This window comes from Garra rufa, chromosome 1, assembly GCF_049309525.1.
Source record: "Garra rufa chromosome 1, GarRuf1.0, whole genome shotgun sequence".
NCBI lineage: Eukaryota > Metazoa > Chordata > Actinopteri > Cypriniformes > Cyprinidae > Garra > Garra rufa.
In genome coordinates, this window is record NC_133361.1 from 57675615 (window position 1) to 57689180 (window position 13566).

Consider the following 13566-nt stretch of genomic DNA (forward strand, 5'->3'; position numbering starts at 1 on the left):
CTCAGCTCATGCTCAGAGTGAAGGAGATGCTGAAGATTTACAGGCACTGCTGATGTATCAAGCATCAGCTAGACTCAGATTAGTGAGGAGATGCTAAGCACCTCTGTCAGACAGCCATATCCGAGCAACTGCAGAATGAGCCGAACCAAAATGTCACCTTGCCAGACACACAAAGGGTCTGTAGTAGATGTGCAGAAAACATGTAACAGGCTGACAAAAGGTATTTCTGTCATGACAACTTTCTGAAAATTTAACATGGTAATGAATATCACCGTGTTAATGTATTTGGTCTTGGCGGAACAGCTACGCTGCTGCTGCTGAATTGCAGCTGCTCTTTGTTATTGCTGTAGTTGTAGATTATTGCTGCTGCAGGCAAGTACAGAACTTTCTACTGCCAAAGCATATGGCGATATGTGCTGTGAGTAATTAAGACATACTGCTGCTGCACAAATAGCATAAAATGACCCGTAGCAGATCTATACAGGTGGAGCTGGGGAAGGTGAAGGGTTTCAAAGGGAACTCTGCAAGCATGCTGCGAAATGCCTAAGTGAATGCTACCAGCCATTTAAAAAGCTGCAAGCTGCAAGTTCATTGGTTGTGTACAGAACATAAACCAATCAGCTTGTGCCAAGTAGTATAACTCTGTGATATCATCAGTTACGTTAACAACCTGTCACCCTGTATCTTCTAGAGTTTCATGGCAGAACTAGGTATTTATTACAAACACCAAAAACATTAAAAAAAAAAAAAATTCTGTAGCTATATGATATATTTATGTGAGAAACAGAGTGAAACTTCAGGGGGAACTAATATCTAACATACCCCTTTTTACAAGAAAAGAATATGTCTGTGAAGTTATCCCAAAAATCATTTATTATTATTATAATACCATATTATTGTCACGGATTGGCCAGGTTCTACATCCACAGCTACACAAAGATCACAATCACCTGAATTCTAAATCACACGCACCTGCACCCAATCACCACGCCCCTATAAAGACTCACTCCACACACCATTCAGTGTCCAGGCTCGTTTGCACGAAGCGGAATGCCAGTGCTTCTCTCTGTGAGTTTCACTTCGTACTTACCTGTTACTACTTATCTGAACTCTGTCTTGTTCCAGTCTGTCCAGTCACAGATCCCAGCGGTGTGTGTGCGTCAGTCTGTCCACCAAGGACCGCAGTGGGTGCGTGTACCGTAAGCCAGTTGATCCTTCATTCCTGGATTTCACCCTGCATCAGATCTGCAAAGAAAGGACTGTTAACTTCATTGTGGAAATCTTTATTGAATCAGTTTCATCAGATCTCTATACTCACTTCTCCCAGTCATCTCGTCAACACTCTGCTGATTTTAAATAAACATCTTTACACTGTTACTTACCTGTTTGTCCGTCTGCTTCATAACAGTAAGCCCGGACCAACACAGTAAGCAGCATGAGTGCACACGATCCATTTCAGGAACTGGTCGATTCCCTGAGAAAGGTACTTCTATCATCTGCTTCCATCACGCCATCTGCACCACCGGCACATTCTCCACCGAGCACTTCTTCGGATACCGCAACTTCCAGTCCAATGGCCCGACCGGTGCCCTACTCTGGCGGGGCAGAGGAGTGCAACGGATTTCTACTGCAATGTTCACTGATATTCACTATGCAACCTGCTCTTTATGCTTTGGATGATAACATGGGTTTGGAACGTTTCATACTGCATTCTATCAGATGTTCCGATTGTCTGCAATCGTACCAACCTCATCCTGAAACATCCACTCATGCACTCATCTGAAACCGCCTGCCCTCCAGAACCAAAACCCATGATCCTCGAGTCTGGTCGTTTGACCGCAGCTGAGCGACAGAGAAGGCTGACCCGGGGTCTGTGTCTATATTGTGGAGCTAGTGGGTAGAGCCCTGCACGGGCCTTAAATCTAAGCCCTAGCCCGGCCCTGGCCCGAGATGCACAGGCTGTAGCCTGGCCCTTGTCCGACAGCTTATCAAAATTTTGGGCCCGAGTCCGACCCGAGGCCCGTCTTTTTTTCCGCCAAACAGCTTATACTGTTACAAACATTAAAATAGACCAGATTTGTATTTAATAGAAAGTTTATGTTTTTTCGTTTCGTTTTTTTTATCAGAATAATTTAGAGAAATGTTTGGAGTTTATTTGTTTGTTTTTTAAACGTAAGTTTTAGTTTTTTAAGTGACATCGATATCCAAGCGGCATGTGGTCCACAGTGAGTTTACTCAATTTAACCTTTATATCAAATCAACACTTGACTAGCCTACAATACAATCCACAGATATAAAACAAACATCAATGTTAGATTTAAGAGTTTATTATCACCATCTCAGAACAAAGGCATTTCGAACAAAAATAGAGAGCAGGGCAGGCAGCTCTGCTGCGCAAAACCGGAACATGCAAAGTCGCAGTGGTAAAGTAAACGAATAATGAACAAATATATAAAGAATAAATAATAATATAGAAAGCTTCAAAAACGAAACTTTACCACGTGGCTGGAAATCTCTATGCGGCGCAGAGTATGTGAGCTCCGGGTTCACAATAAAATTTAAGTACCCCCTTCCTCTCGTTCCTGCGGCCCTCGAACAACTTCGCTCAGCCACCATCGTCATGAAGTTGGACCTCCGCAGTGCCTACAACTTGGTGAGAATACGGAAGGGGGATGAATGGAAGACCACCTTTGTGACCCCTACTGGCCACTATGAGTATAGGGTTATGCTCTGTGGCCTGGTCAACGCCCCTTCCGTATTTCAAAACTTCATCCATGAAGTCCTCCGGGAGTTTCTACATCGATTTGTGATAGTCTACATAGACGACATCCTTATCTACTCCCAGAGTGAGGCCGAACATTGCCACCACGTTGCGGAGGTCCTCCAGAGACTCAGAGAACACCAACTCTTCTTGAAAGCCGAAAAATGTTCATTCCATATCCATTCAGTTCAGTTCCTGGGGTATATCAGATCTCTATACTCACCTCTCCCAGTTCACTGCTATCTCGTCAACACTCTGCCGATTTTAAATAAACATCTTTACATTTTTACTTACCTGTTTGTCCGTCTGCTTCATGATAATTATATTATACCATGCCCTAAATGTCCCTTTTTAGGTGGAAGAAAACAAAAAACAAAAAAACAAGCCGTTTTCATGTCTGGCTCTTTAAATGCAAATTAGCTACTGCCTCCACCCCCTTTCAAAATAAGGAGTGGAGCCTTTACAGCTTGTACTTTGGATTCTCCTGCAACAATAAAACAGAAGAACAAACATCTTATTGTATTGTGTATAATAAAGGCGCGGTTATGAATTACACAGAGAGTTAGTGTTTTGGGTTGAGGCTGGGTCACACGGTTTTAGGTATGACGGCATTACTCTGGTCTGTGTGAATACAACAACATTAACTTTAGTCAGATTAGCTGTGCAACATGCTAACAAGCACATTCAGAAAGGCTATTTTGAAACATTATGTTCATTGTTATAGCCAACGAGACCACATAGCAGAGACATTCTTGTGTGTCCAAGAGGAAAATCTCAGCAAACGGCTAAATCTTGCCAAAGTTCAACAAACCTAATGTGATTGTCATTTTGAGTATAAGAGCAGATGGAAACAGTAACCGCTTTGGGCATATTCCTCAAACAAAGCCATTGCTTGTCTTCGGAAGACTTGGAATTTTTGTCAGTGCTTGGGTTGGGTTTGGTTAGGTACTCAAAAATATCTAATAAAAAGGGCTTCTATCAGCAGAGTTTGGTCTGACCTCCATGTACGGTTAGAGACGAACTTCTCTGTTATCAGAACTAGCACAAAGACACATTACTGCTATGAAATCACACAAAATATGATGCAGACAAATACAAAATGCAAGGATCTAAAGGCCTATAAATGGATTTGAAGTGTGAACATAATCAGATGACTGCTCTGAGCAGAACAGAAACAGAGAGAGTGAGACAGATGCAGAGTGGCAGACCAGGTGCAGCAGCATTTTCTGCCCACTTTAGCTCTGATATAACTGTTTGCATTATGTAATAAAACACACCTGCTCTGCTTCACAGTGCCAGAAATACATACACACAACATGCACTAAAATAAGTACCAAAAAAAAAAAACTGTGTGCTAAACAAAATCATCTACATTTGCATTTTTGAAGACACCACACAAATCCTCAAATCTGCAAACCCTAATGGACCTCTGGCCTAAAGGCAAATGAGTTAACAGTCTATAAAACCAACTCCCACAGCTTCCCTCAGTAAGGTAAAAGCTGTGACCACAGTAAAGGTTTCGGTCAAGACAGGGAAAGTTGCAGATGGTCAGGTTTATGGTCTAGAAATTATATTATTTAGGCCTATGTCACTGGCGAAATGTTAATGTTAAAGTGTTTTTTAAGTCCCATTAAATTTACTAATTTATTCATTTTTGCTTTATGACATAAGACATATGACAGCACTCTCTCATTGTCATTATTGTAATGTGACAAAATAAATATATTTACTGTTTATATCTATTTATTTAAACAGTAAAGTGTTTTACATCATTGTAGTATTTGTTGTACTGCCTGTAATACTTCAAACTTCAAAACAGTCCTACAACGCTTTTTTTTGGTAAAGTTTTTGTATGTTCACTTTGTAAACACTGGGTCAGTACTTCTGGTGCAATGTAGGATAATTCTGAAGTGGGGGAAGAAAACAAAATGGGAGTTTTTCGACATACTCTAACGGTATTGACCCAGATCACACAGACTACGTATGCGCATCGCAGAGACGAGACAAGATTTGCATTTGAGGTTAAAAAGTATATAAATTGTCAATTATTTTAGAAAATAACCAATCGTTTCGCTAGATAAGACCCTTCTTCCTCAGCTGGGATCATTTAGAGCCCTTTGAAGCTTAGTTTAATCTGCATTTTGGAAGTTCAAACTTGGGGCCACCATCCATATTCATTATATGGAGAGAAATCCTGAAATGTTTTCGTCAAAAAATATAATTTCTTTATGACTAAAGAAAAAAAGGCATGAACATCTTGGATGACAAGGAGGTGAGTACATTATCTGTACATTTTTGTTCTGAAAGTGAACTAATCCTTTGTGTATTGAAGCTTTATTATTTATTTGTACAGCTGCAATGACGGGACCATGCACCCAAGATTTTCACACATTATTTGAATGCTGTAGTGACTATAAAAGTGAGTTTAGTAATAGCCCTGAAATGTTTTAATGTTGTCATGAAATAATGTTAAAAAATAGACTAAACAGTATCTACATTTTAAGGGGGAAAAGGTCATGAGATTACTGGAAAGTATGTTTGACCCTTAAGAAAGCCAGTGTGTCTAAATAAGCAACAGCTAAAAGTATGCTAACTGTGTGGTTACAGTTCCAGAGAAGGCTATTATATTCTGATGAAAATTACATGAAAAAACGATTTAGTTTTCTTTATAATGATATACACAATTAGACCACTCCAGTGACTATTTTTATTACTATAAAAAGAATACATGAATAAGTTTAACATGCATATTATAATTTTTTTTTTTTTTTTTGTATTTTGAAAAAAGATATTTGACTATATTTTATAATGATGCATGATAATACTGTTCAGCTTCATTCTTGTCTTGCCTATAACAAGAACTGTGAACTGCAAATACACTGCAATACTAAAAGCAACTCTGTGACCCGAATGACAATGAATATTTGTTAATTATGAATTGGGGATGGGAAAAAGTAGCTGTAACTATGGATACAGAGATGAGTGAGTTCAGAGTCCAACAGGCTCTGCGCTATATAATGAGCTCATTAAGTGTACATGTCTAGAGACCTGATGAACCTCATGAGGCCATGTGTTAAGGGGAATTAAGCACAGACTGATCCCATGCTAACCTGCTATCAATTTTGTTTAAACACTTTTTACAGTTAGTTAAAAGCAGGCTGATTCATTTACTGCTGTATGAACCGGGAACAGTGTTTATGGAAAAACACTTACAATGGATGGTAAATAAACAAATATGCAACTATAATACAGTGTCAAAACACTTTAACATTACACGCTAATGTGGTAAATAAGATAAAATCACATATGAACCCTGTTTTCTATAGTTATAGCCAGTATTTCAACCCGCGTAACAACAAAGCTGGTTAATTCTGCTCACTCATGCTCTGATACGTACGTGTATCCAGAAACATGACGTAACTACAGTATCCGTGAATCACTGTTTACACAGAACAAACAGCCTCCACCTAGAGCACTAGTTCTACTGCTAAATTTAGGCAGCTCAAAATACAGATACATATATCTGTATCTCTACATACACACACAAACAGAATTAATATAAGTAAAAATATGAGCTTCACATTTCTGCTTATATATCCTACAGAATGTCTTTTCCCACTAATAAAGTAATGACCCATAGTGGGTGTTACTGCACACTACTTGTTATCTGGGATTTTTCTTTAACTGTACAGGACATTATTGCTGAGTCAGACAGACACATGGCTCACTCACTCTTTCACATATTGATATGCTTCATATCACAGTTGAATGAAGTCTCTGTCCTGTATCAGATCATGTCCTCATGAATGAGTTTCTCCATTACAGCTATTTTGTCATGAATCCCTCTGTCACTCTAATGAGACAAAGACAAACGGAAACTAACAGAAAGAGGAACATGACTGAGGCAGTTCATGAACTTCTGTTTTCAACACACAAAACCTCAAACATGTGCACAGTAAAATCAGCAGTATGCCATCTACTCCATTATTATCAGTACATACATTCATTTAAAAAAGCAGTTCACCATAAATAAAAATCTTGTCATCATTTATACAAGTTCCCATACATGTACATTTTTAATGGATTTGTCACACTGCTCTTATCAAATACAATTAAAAGTGTAGAATACCTATACACTGTAAAGTTTAGGTATGCATTGAAATGAAAATTTTTGGCTGAAGCTGAACAAAATAACACACTGGGCCGAAGGCCGATTACCGAACACGGTTTTTTGTATTTTCCCCCCATGTATTTTGCCATTTTTTTTTCACCGTTGCATACATTAAATAGCCAATAATTGCTTTTTACAGTGTTGTCTTGCTTTTCAAAGAAAAAAAAAAATCAATGACAAAACAACAATTTTATTTATTTAACACTAAATTCAAATTGATTTAACACTAAACATTTTTAACATTCTAGGAGACATTATAGCCTACCAACACAGCACAATTTAACTTAAAAACTATAAGTTAGTAAAATAATATTCTTTGCCCATTTTTAATACCCCCTTCTTGAATCAGGCATGTGTTTTTAATGTACAAATAAATGCAGCCTTGTTGAGCAAAGGAGAATGTTATAATAAATGTATTAATAGAGCTGTTGTAAAGATTGTTATAATTATTTTTGTGTTACTTTTTTTATTTATTTTACAGAACAACGGTAAAATTACTATACTAACATTTATGAATGTTGACTTTTATTTTGGCGGAAACCCAAGAATACCTCAGTACTCACAGCAGCAGATTTATGAATGATTCTCATGCAGATTTTCCTTCAACTTTGGACTTTGAACCCTGGAATTAAAGGTGCCATAGAATGCATTGAGAAAATATTTTAAATTGTTCTCTGATATCTACATAGAAGGTATTTGGCATAGGAAAGGGCAAAAAATCTCCAGAAATGGTTTTACAGGTCCATTTACAACCCTAGAATTTGCCCCTAGAATGAAATGCTCTGTTATTTGGAAGCTTCATGAATATTAATGAGCTCTGCTCTGATTGGCTGTTTCACAGAGCTCAATTGCTCGCACATGGATAAAAATATATTTAATTAGGAGCTCTAGCTGCTTTTAATATGCAGTTTGTTGAATCTGCCGTTTTGAATTGCGGATATTTTAGTTTCATTACTGTGATGCATGTGCTCTGTGTAAAGTTACAACGCAGAGGGAGTGATTCTTACCACACAAGTTGAGCAGCCCGTCAGTGATTCTCCAGATCTGTAAATCATTCGCCATCATCAACGCAGTTATTTCTCCATCATTCACCATCATCAGCACAGTCATCTCTCTGTTTATGTGGTAAGTGAAATCCTATGTATAGCAATGTAACAGGCTAGCGCTAGCATTAAGCTAACCGTGTCCCTTGAGTGACTCACGTTGTTTTACAGATGTACTGACGTTAGTGATGATTGGGCGATGCAAATGTTGGAGGCGTAACTATTAACGATCTCGGGAAAGTTTCGTAACAGGTATATGTTGGAATTGACCTATTTTTCGGTGGTCTTTTGCAAATACTAGATTTATATAAGAAGGAGGAAACGATGGTGTTTGAGACTCATGGTATGTCATGTCCATGTACTGAACTGTTATTATTTAACTATGCCAAGGTAAATTCAGTTTTCCATTCTATGGCACCTTTAAAAGAGTGATTAAAATAGCTTTTTTTGCTATTTTCAGCTGAATCATTTCAGTTGCTGAACATTCGGTGCATTTCTAGTAAAGTTACAAAAAAAAAAAAAAAATATATATATATATATATATATATATAGCTGCAAGCAGCGACCGCTTCCTGCTGGCTCCAGGAAAACAGTGTACATAGGTCACATGCATTTAGGCAGGTAAATCCAAGAGGATTGTCTCAATGTTTATAAAATGCCACACTTCCTGCTGCCAGCTGGTGGCGCTATGACTGTGAACACATCTATGTTTTCAGCCCCTAAGACCAACATACAGCACATAAAAGATATGAGACATCCTGACACCCACCACACCTCCCAACTGTAGTCAGAACATAAGATATTTTTAGATGGTACAGTTTTAATATGTCTGCTTTTTATGTAAGGAATACTTGACGACGGGCCGTTGAATTCTTAGAAAATAATGCACACCCGAGGTGGAGATGGCCGTAGAATTAAATTTTTCGTAGAATTCAACTGACCAAAGTCAATTATTCCACTTATAGCCATCGATCAAATGATATATTTCAAGACAAATTTTCCGGTTTTGGTCCTTAAAACGCTATTGTGAGTAGGATTAATTTCTTACGCAGCTCATCCAATGCCTTCGTTGCTAATTCCAAAACGTCATTTTAGACCTAGTAACGACACTTGAGCCATTAAAAGCAAACTAATGCAGTTAATAATGAAGTTAAGACAGACCGACAGACAGGCAGATAGACAGCAAGAAAGAGGGAGAGAGAGATTAAGCTCATAAATTACCTCTCTCAAGTCTGTGCATCTTTCAAAAGTGATTGGCAGCATCGTCTCTACTAATAGTGAAACTTTAAGTTCATTTTCTTCATGACCACGCTGTTGTTACCTCACTTGTGAGAAATGTCATGTAGTTTTTAAGTTGTTAATTGTCAGAACAGCGCTAACAACATTAGTGTGTATGTTAACGTGTGCAAACTGTATGTGTGTGCGTCTGTGAGGGAGAGAGTGGGAGAAATAGAATATGTGCTTTCAGTTCATAATAAAACGTAATATTGTGGCATGTCAATAATATGTCGTTTTTATCCTATTATTTGTTTGGCCAGTGTCGTTGTGGCTTTGGTTATTTAGATGTTTTGGGCTGTAAGGACCTTTGAAACAACTGAAATCATGTGGCGAAGTGATATAGACATGTAATGTGGTCAAGTGCTACCTGGAACTACTTTTGCCGTGCGTTTCCCTGAAAATAATGTACACCATTAAAACGTACATCAGCCAATCAGATTCAAGCATTCAATGCCCTCGTTGTATACATTTTTTTTAAACACCATGTTTGAGAACATTTCCTCTAACACAAAGCACAATAACTGGGGTCACTTCATTTATTTAACAAGGTTGCTGTTTTTGTGATATCTAGCACCTCTCATCTTTAATGACAAGAGCATGTTCTCGTGTAAGGGAAGAGTGAACAGCAGCTTGGTCAAGTGGGAGTTTTTAATAAGGTAGTTTACATATATCTTGTAATATTTTTTGAAAACATTTAACCCAGCGGAGACTGAGACTGCTGCTGTACTTCTCATAAAAATGTGTTTATGTGATCTGCAGGTTCAGAGACCATGTATGAAAGCAAGTGATTTTAAGCTGGTTTTAATCTGTGGCGAAATGTTTAGAGCATTCCTGGAAACTTTACCAAGGTTTTGTGTGTTTATTTTTGACCTCAAATTACACTTTATGAAAAGGGTGAACTATTCCATTAATCCTGCTGCTTTTACCCTGTAGAATGAGGAGAGTGAAACACACAAATCTGTCTGACACTCACGTATGGTGTGAAAACGCATCAGTGTCTTGAATGTGAAGACTGGAGCAGGTCAGTGGATCAATTCCATAAAGACGACAGGAATCAATACAAGTTCAGAAACACAATTTTAGCACTTACGTCGAGACCTCTGCCACATTTAGTCTCCACCTGCAACCGTGTCTGAGCATGGTGTCATGGATCACACTTCAAAAGCCTGTGGATGGAACAGACACACAACTCTACATTACAATTCCATATTTATATCATTGTTATTGATAATCACAGACAATTTCATGCATCACTACACAGACACACTTTATGTTACATATTATATAGTTCAAAACGCTTGTTGATACTCCATCAACAATGGTAAAATCAACAAGGGTAAAAATCACTCATACATTTCTCATCTAATGCTCCAATCCACATTAGCTCTACATTCGTATTATTTGTCAATAATTGACTCAGTAACTGAGAAGTCTCCTGAGCACTAAAAGAGCAGCCTGTGAGCCGTATGCAGAGCAGCTGGTCGACAGTCTACAGAGCGCTCAGTGTTTCTTCACTGTGTTCAGATGTGCACTCAGTGCCACTCAGGCTGTTTGTTCTGATATGTTACACAAGGCAGGTTAACGCGTTCAGGCTGCTGAGAGCTCTGTTTTAGTCCTGTCACTCAACACATACAAACATACAGATAACACTCATGCAACTTTAATAAGCGCTGTGTGTGTGTGTGTGTGTGTGTGTGTGTGTGTGTGTGTGTGTGTGTGTGTGTGTGAGAGAGACAGAGAGAGAGAGAGAGAGAGAGAGAGAGAGAGAGAGAGAGAGAGAGAGAGAGAGAGAGAGAGAGAGAGAAGAGAGAGACATACACTATCGCAAAGGGCAAATAACAGTGTGTGTGACAGGGAACTGGCAACTCCCCGATACTTGTTACATCATAAGCAGAATTGCATCTACACTTATATCAGTCTGACTGTCTCATCCTTATCCCAAGGTTACCATAGTTAACCGAATCTGGTCCATATCCAGACCAGATGGTGGACCCGCACTCAGAAACAACCACAAAACAGCTCTTCACGGCCAGCAAAAACCTGGATTAGGCCTTCAAGACCTCAGCGACTAAGCAAGACCCCAGAATCTGAACTGAATCAACAGTTGAACTGACCAAAGTTGCTCATTCGTAGCACTAATTATAGCTAAAGTGGACTTAATTTAAATGAAATTCCCACTGTTATTAATCTGAACTGAACAAAAATAAACTGCCTTGATCTGAATAATGATCTTTTTATGAGCTCTATTGTTTCTTTTTTTATCACTGTGAACCTGCTTCTATACAATGTATTGTATAAAATGGTACATGACTTGATCAGTCTTTATCCAACCCTGTGGCTGTAGATGCATCCTTAGCTTTATCATACTGTTATTATTCAATTATTAATTTTTAATCCATTATAATTGAACCTGAATTGAACCGAATTAGAAAGACAGAGATACAGACAAAGAAAAAAGGAATTGTTCTTTTGTTTTAATCTTATTTTTTAATATTAAGCTTAGTTTACATGACAAGAAGTAGATCTTCTAGCGGAAAGATGACTCTATGATTTTGTTTACTAAAATAAAGTTTTATTTTTTACATATTAACTGGATTTAAAGGCTTTATATATTGTGCATTAAATAATTGTGAACATAGCAATACATCCTGTGTGTCATGCCTAACACCCTGTAGTCAAGACTATTATAATATACATGACAATATACAGTAATATGGACTCATCGTATTGCTTAGTGATGAAAATGTTTTCTTTAACTTTTTTTTCTTTTGTACACAGCTGCAAAAACTCGTAATATGAATGTACAATTTTTATTGCATATTAGTGATGTGGTACAATATATTATCTACAATTTAAAAGTTGACTAAAGAGCTCTCTCTCTTATTCAAAACTGAAATATGGATGTCACATTACAAGTAGTAATGATAAAAACCAACCCTCAAAACTGAGCTTCTTGTAACAGTAAATATATTTTAATTATCATTCGATATGTAAAGGGCATTGAGTATGTCTAAATAATCTACAACTTAACTATGTGTAACTTTACTGGCATTTAATGCTTTGTATTTTAAAGCATTGAAGCTGGTGTTTAGCATATCACCAATGATCCTGGCCTGGTATCTGTGTGTGCAATGCAAACAAGATCATTACTATAGTAGTGACAATTACAATCCTGTATAATTTATAAAACACAACTGACACAAACATCTTCTCTAAGAATATGTCTACACAGAAAACAGACACAATGTGTCGGCCTCTTAGGTTTTATGTTAGGGTCTGTGCCTATTGCTTTGAATAGTATGTAATAAAAAACTCACAAATTCGTTCTGTCACTATTTTTCCACTGCTGATTTAGATGATAACGGTGGATAAGAGAAAGTTCTCACAATATTACTGTAACAATCACTGTGGATTTTATAGTATTTCGAAAACTATGGTTACTATGGCAACTACAGTCCATAATCTGATCGTCCAAAATCCAAAATATGATTTTGGATGAAGAAGATGACATCATTTAAAAAAGTGGATCTAAATGAAACCACTAAAAAAAGTACTATGGTGACTTTGGACGTGATGAAACATTCTAGACATGTAACATTTAGCATACCATGGTTTATCCACATGTAACATGGTAACTGCAAAGGTGCCTACTGTTCTTCCTAGTATTTTTAAGTGGCATGAAATATATGAATATGGTAATCATCCAATACCATGGTATTACCTCCTGATGCCACCACCTTACTCTTCGTAACTCATCCACCAGCTGTCAGTCAACTATCAACAGCATCTCAATCTCATGACACAGCACCAGGGTTTAAAACATTATAAAGCAGCCACAGATGATGAAACACACCGGACACACTGGCACAGAACATTTGCGGTTGCTATGATACTCGTCTGTCTCGAGACAGGGGATGCGGTTTATAGCAACGACACACAGAGATGAGAATGATGGGCGTGAGCGCGATCTTACCATTAGACATCTTCATTATCTTGCCGAAACTACACACAGAATCTCATCCAGCACGTTATATATTCACATGTGCGTCCACAATCGATCCCGTCCGTAGATGTGATCATGTCTGTGTTTATAATCCAGTGACAGCCGCACATCAGGGAAGCAGAGCGAAAATAACCCATACAGACTCGCCAGACTGCACCAATCAAACCCTGATCCGCGAGAGGTGATGATACACGTATACGTTCACGCGCTCTGTGCTGGATTAAAATGTCTGGTGCAAGGGCGTGTGTTTGTTTTGGTGAACTGGACGAACCTGCAGGACAGAAGCGCCCTCTGCTGGATTAATTGTGTA

General features: G+C 38.1%; 1 protein-coding gene across 2 annotated transcripts in view; it reads right to left on the reverse strand.

Moving 5' to 3' along the window:
* Window positions 1–13380, reverse strand: part of tex2 (testis expressed 2) — a 48636-nt gene extending 35256 nt beyond the window's left edge. For both annotated transcript variants that reach the window (XM_073843276.1, XM_073843263.1), the window contains exons 1-2: window positions 13227–13380; window positions 10344–10419 (exon numbers count right to left, since the gene is read on the reverse strand). The gene's annotated coding sequence lies outside the window, so the exon portion shown is untranslated. The remainder of the gene's footprint in view (window positions 1–10343; window positions 10420–13226) is intronic.
* Window positions 13381–13566: the final 186 nt, after the last annotated feature.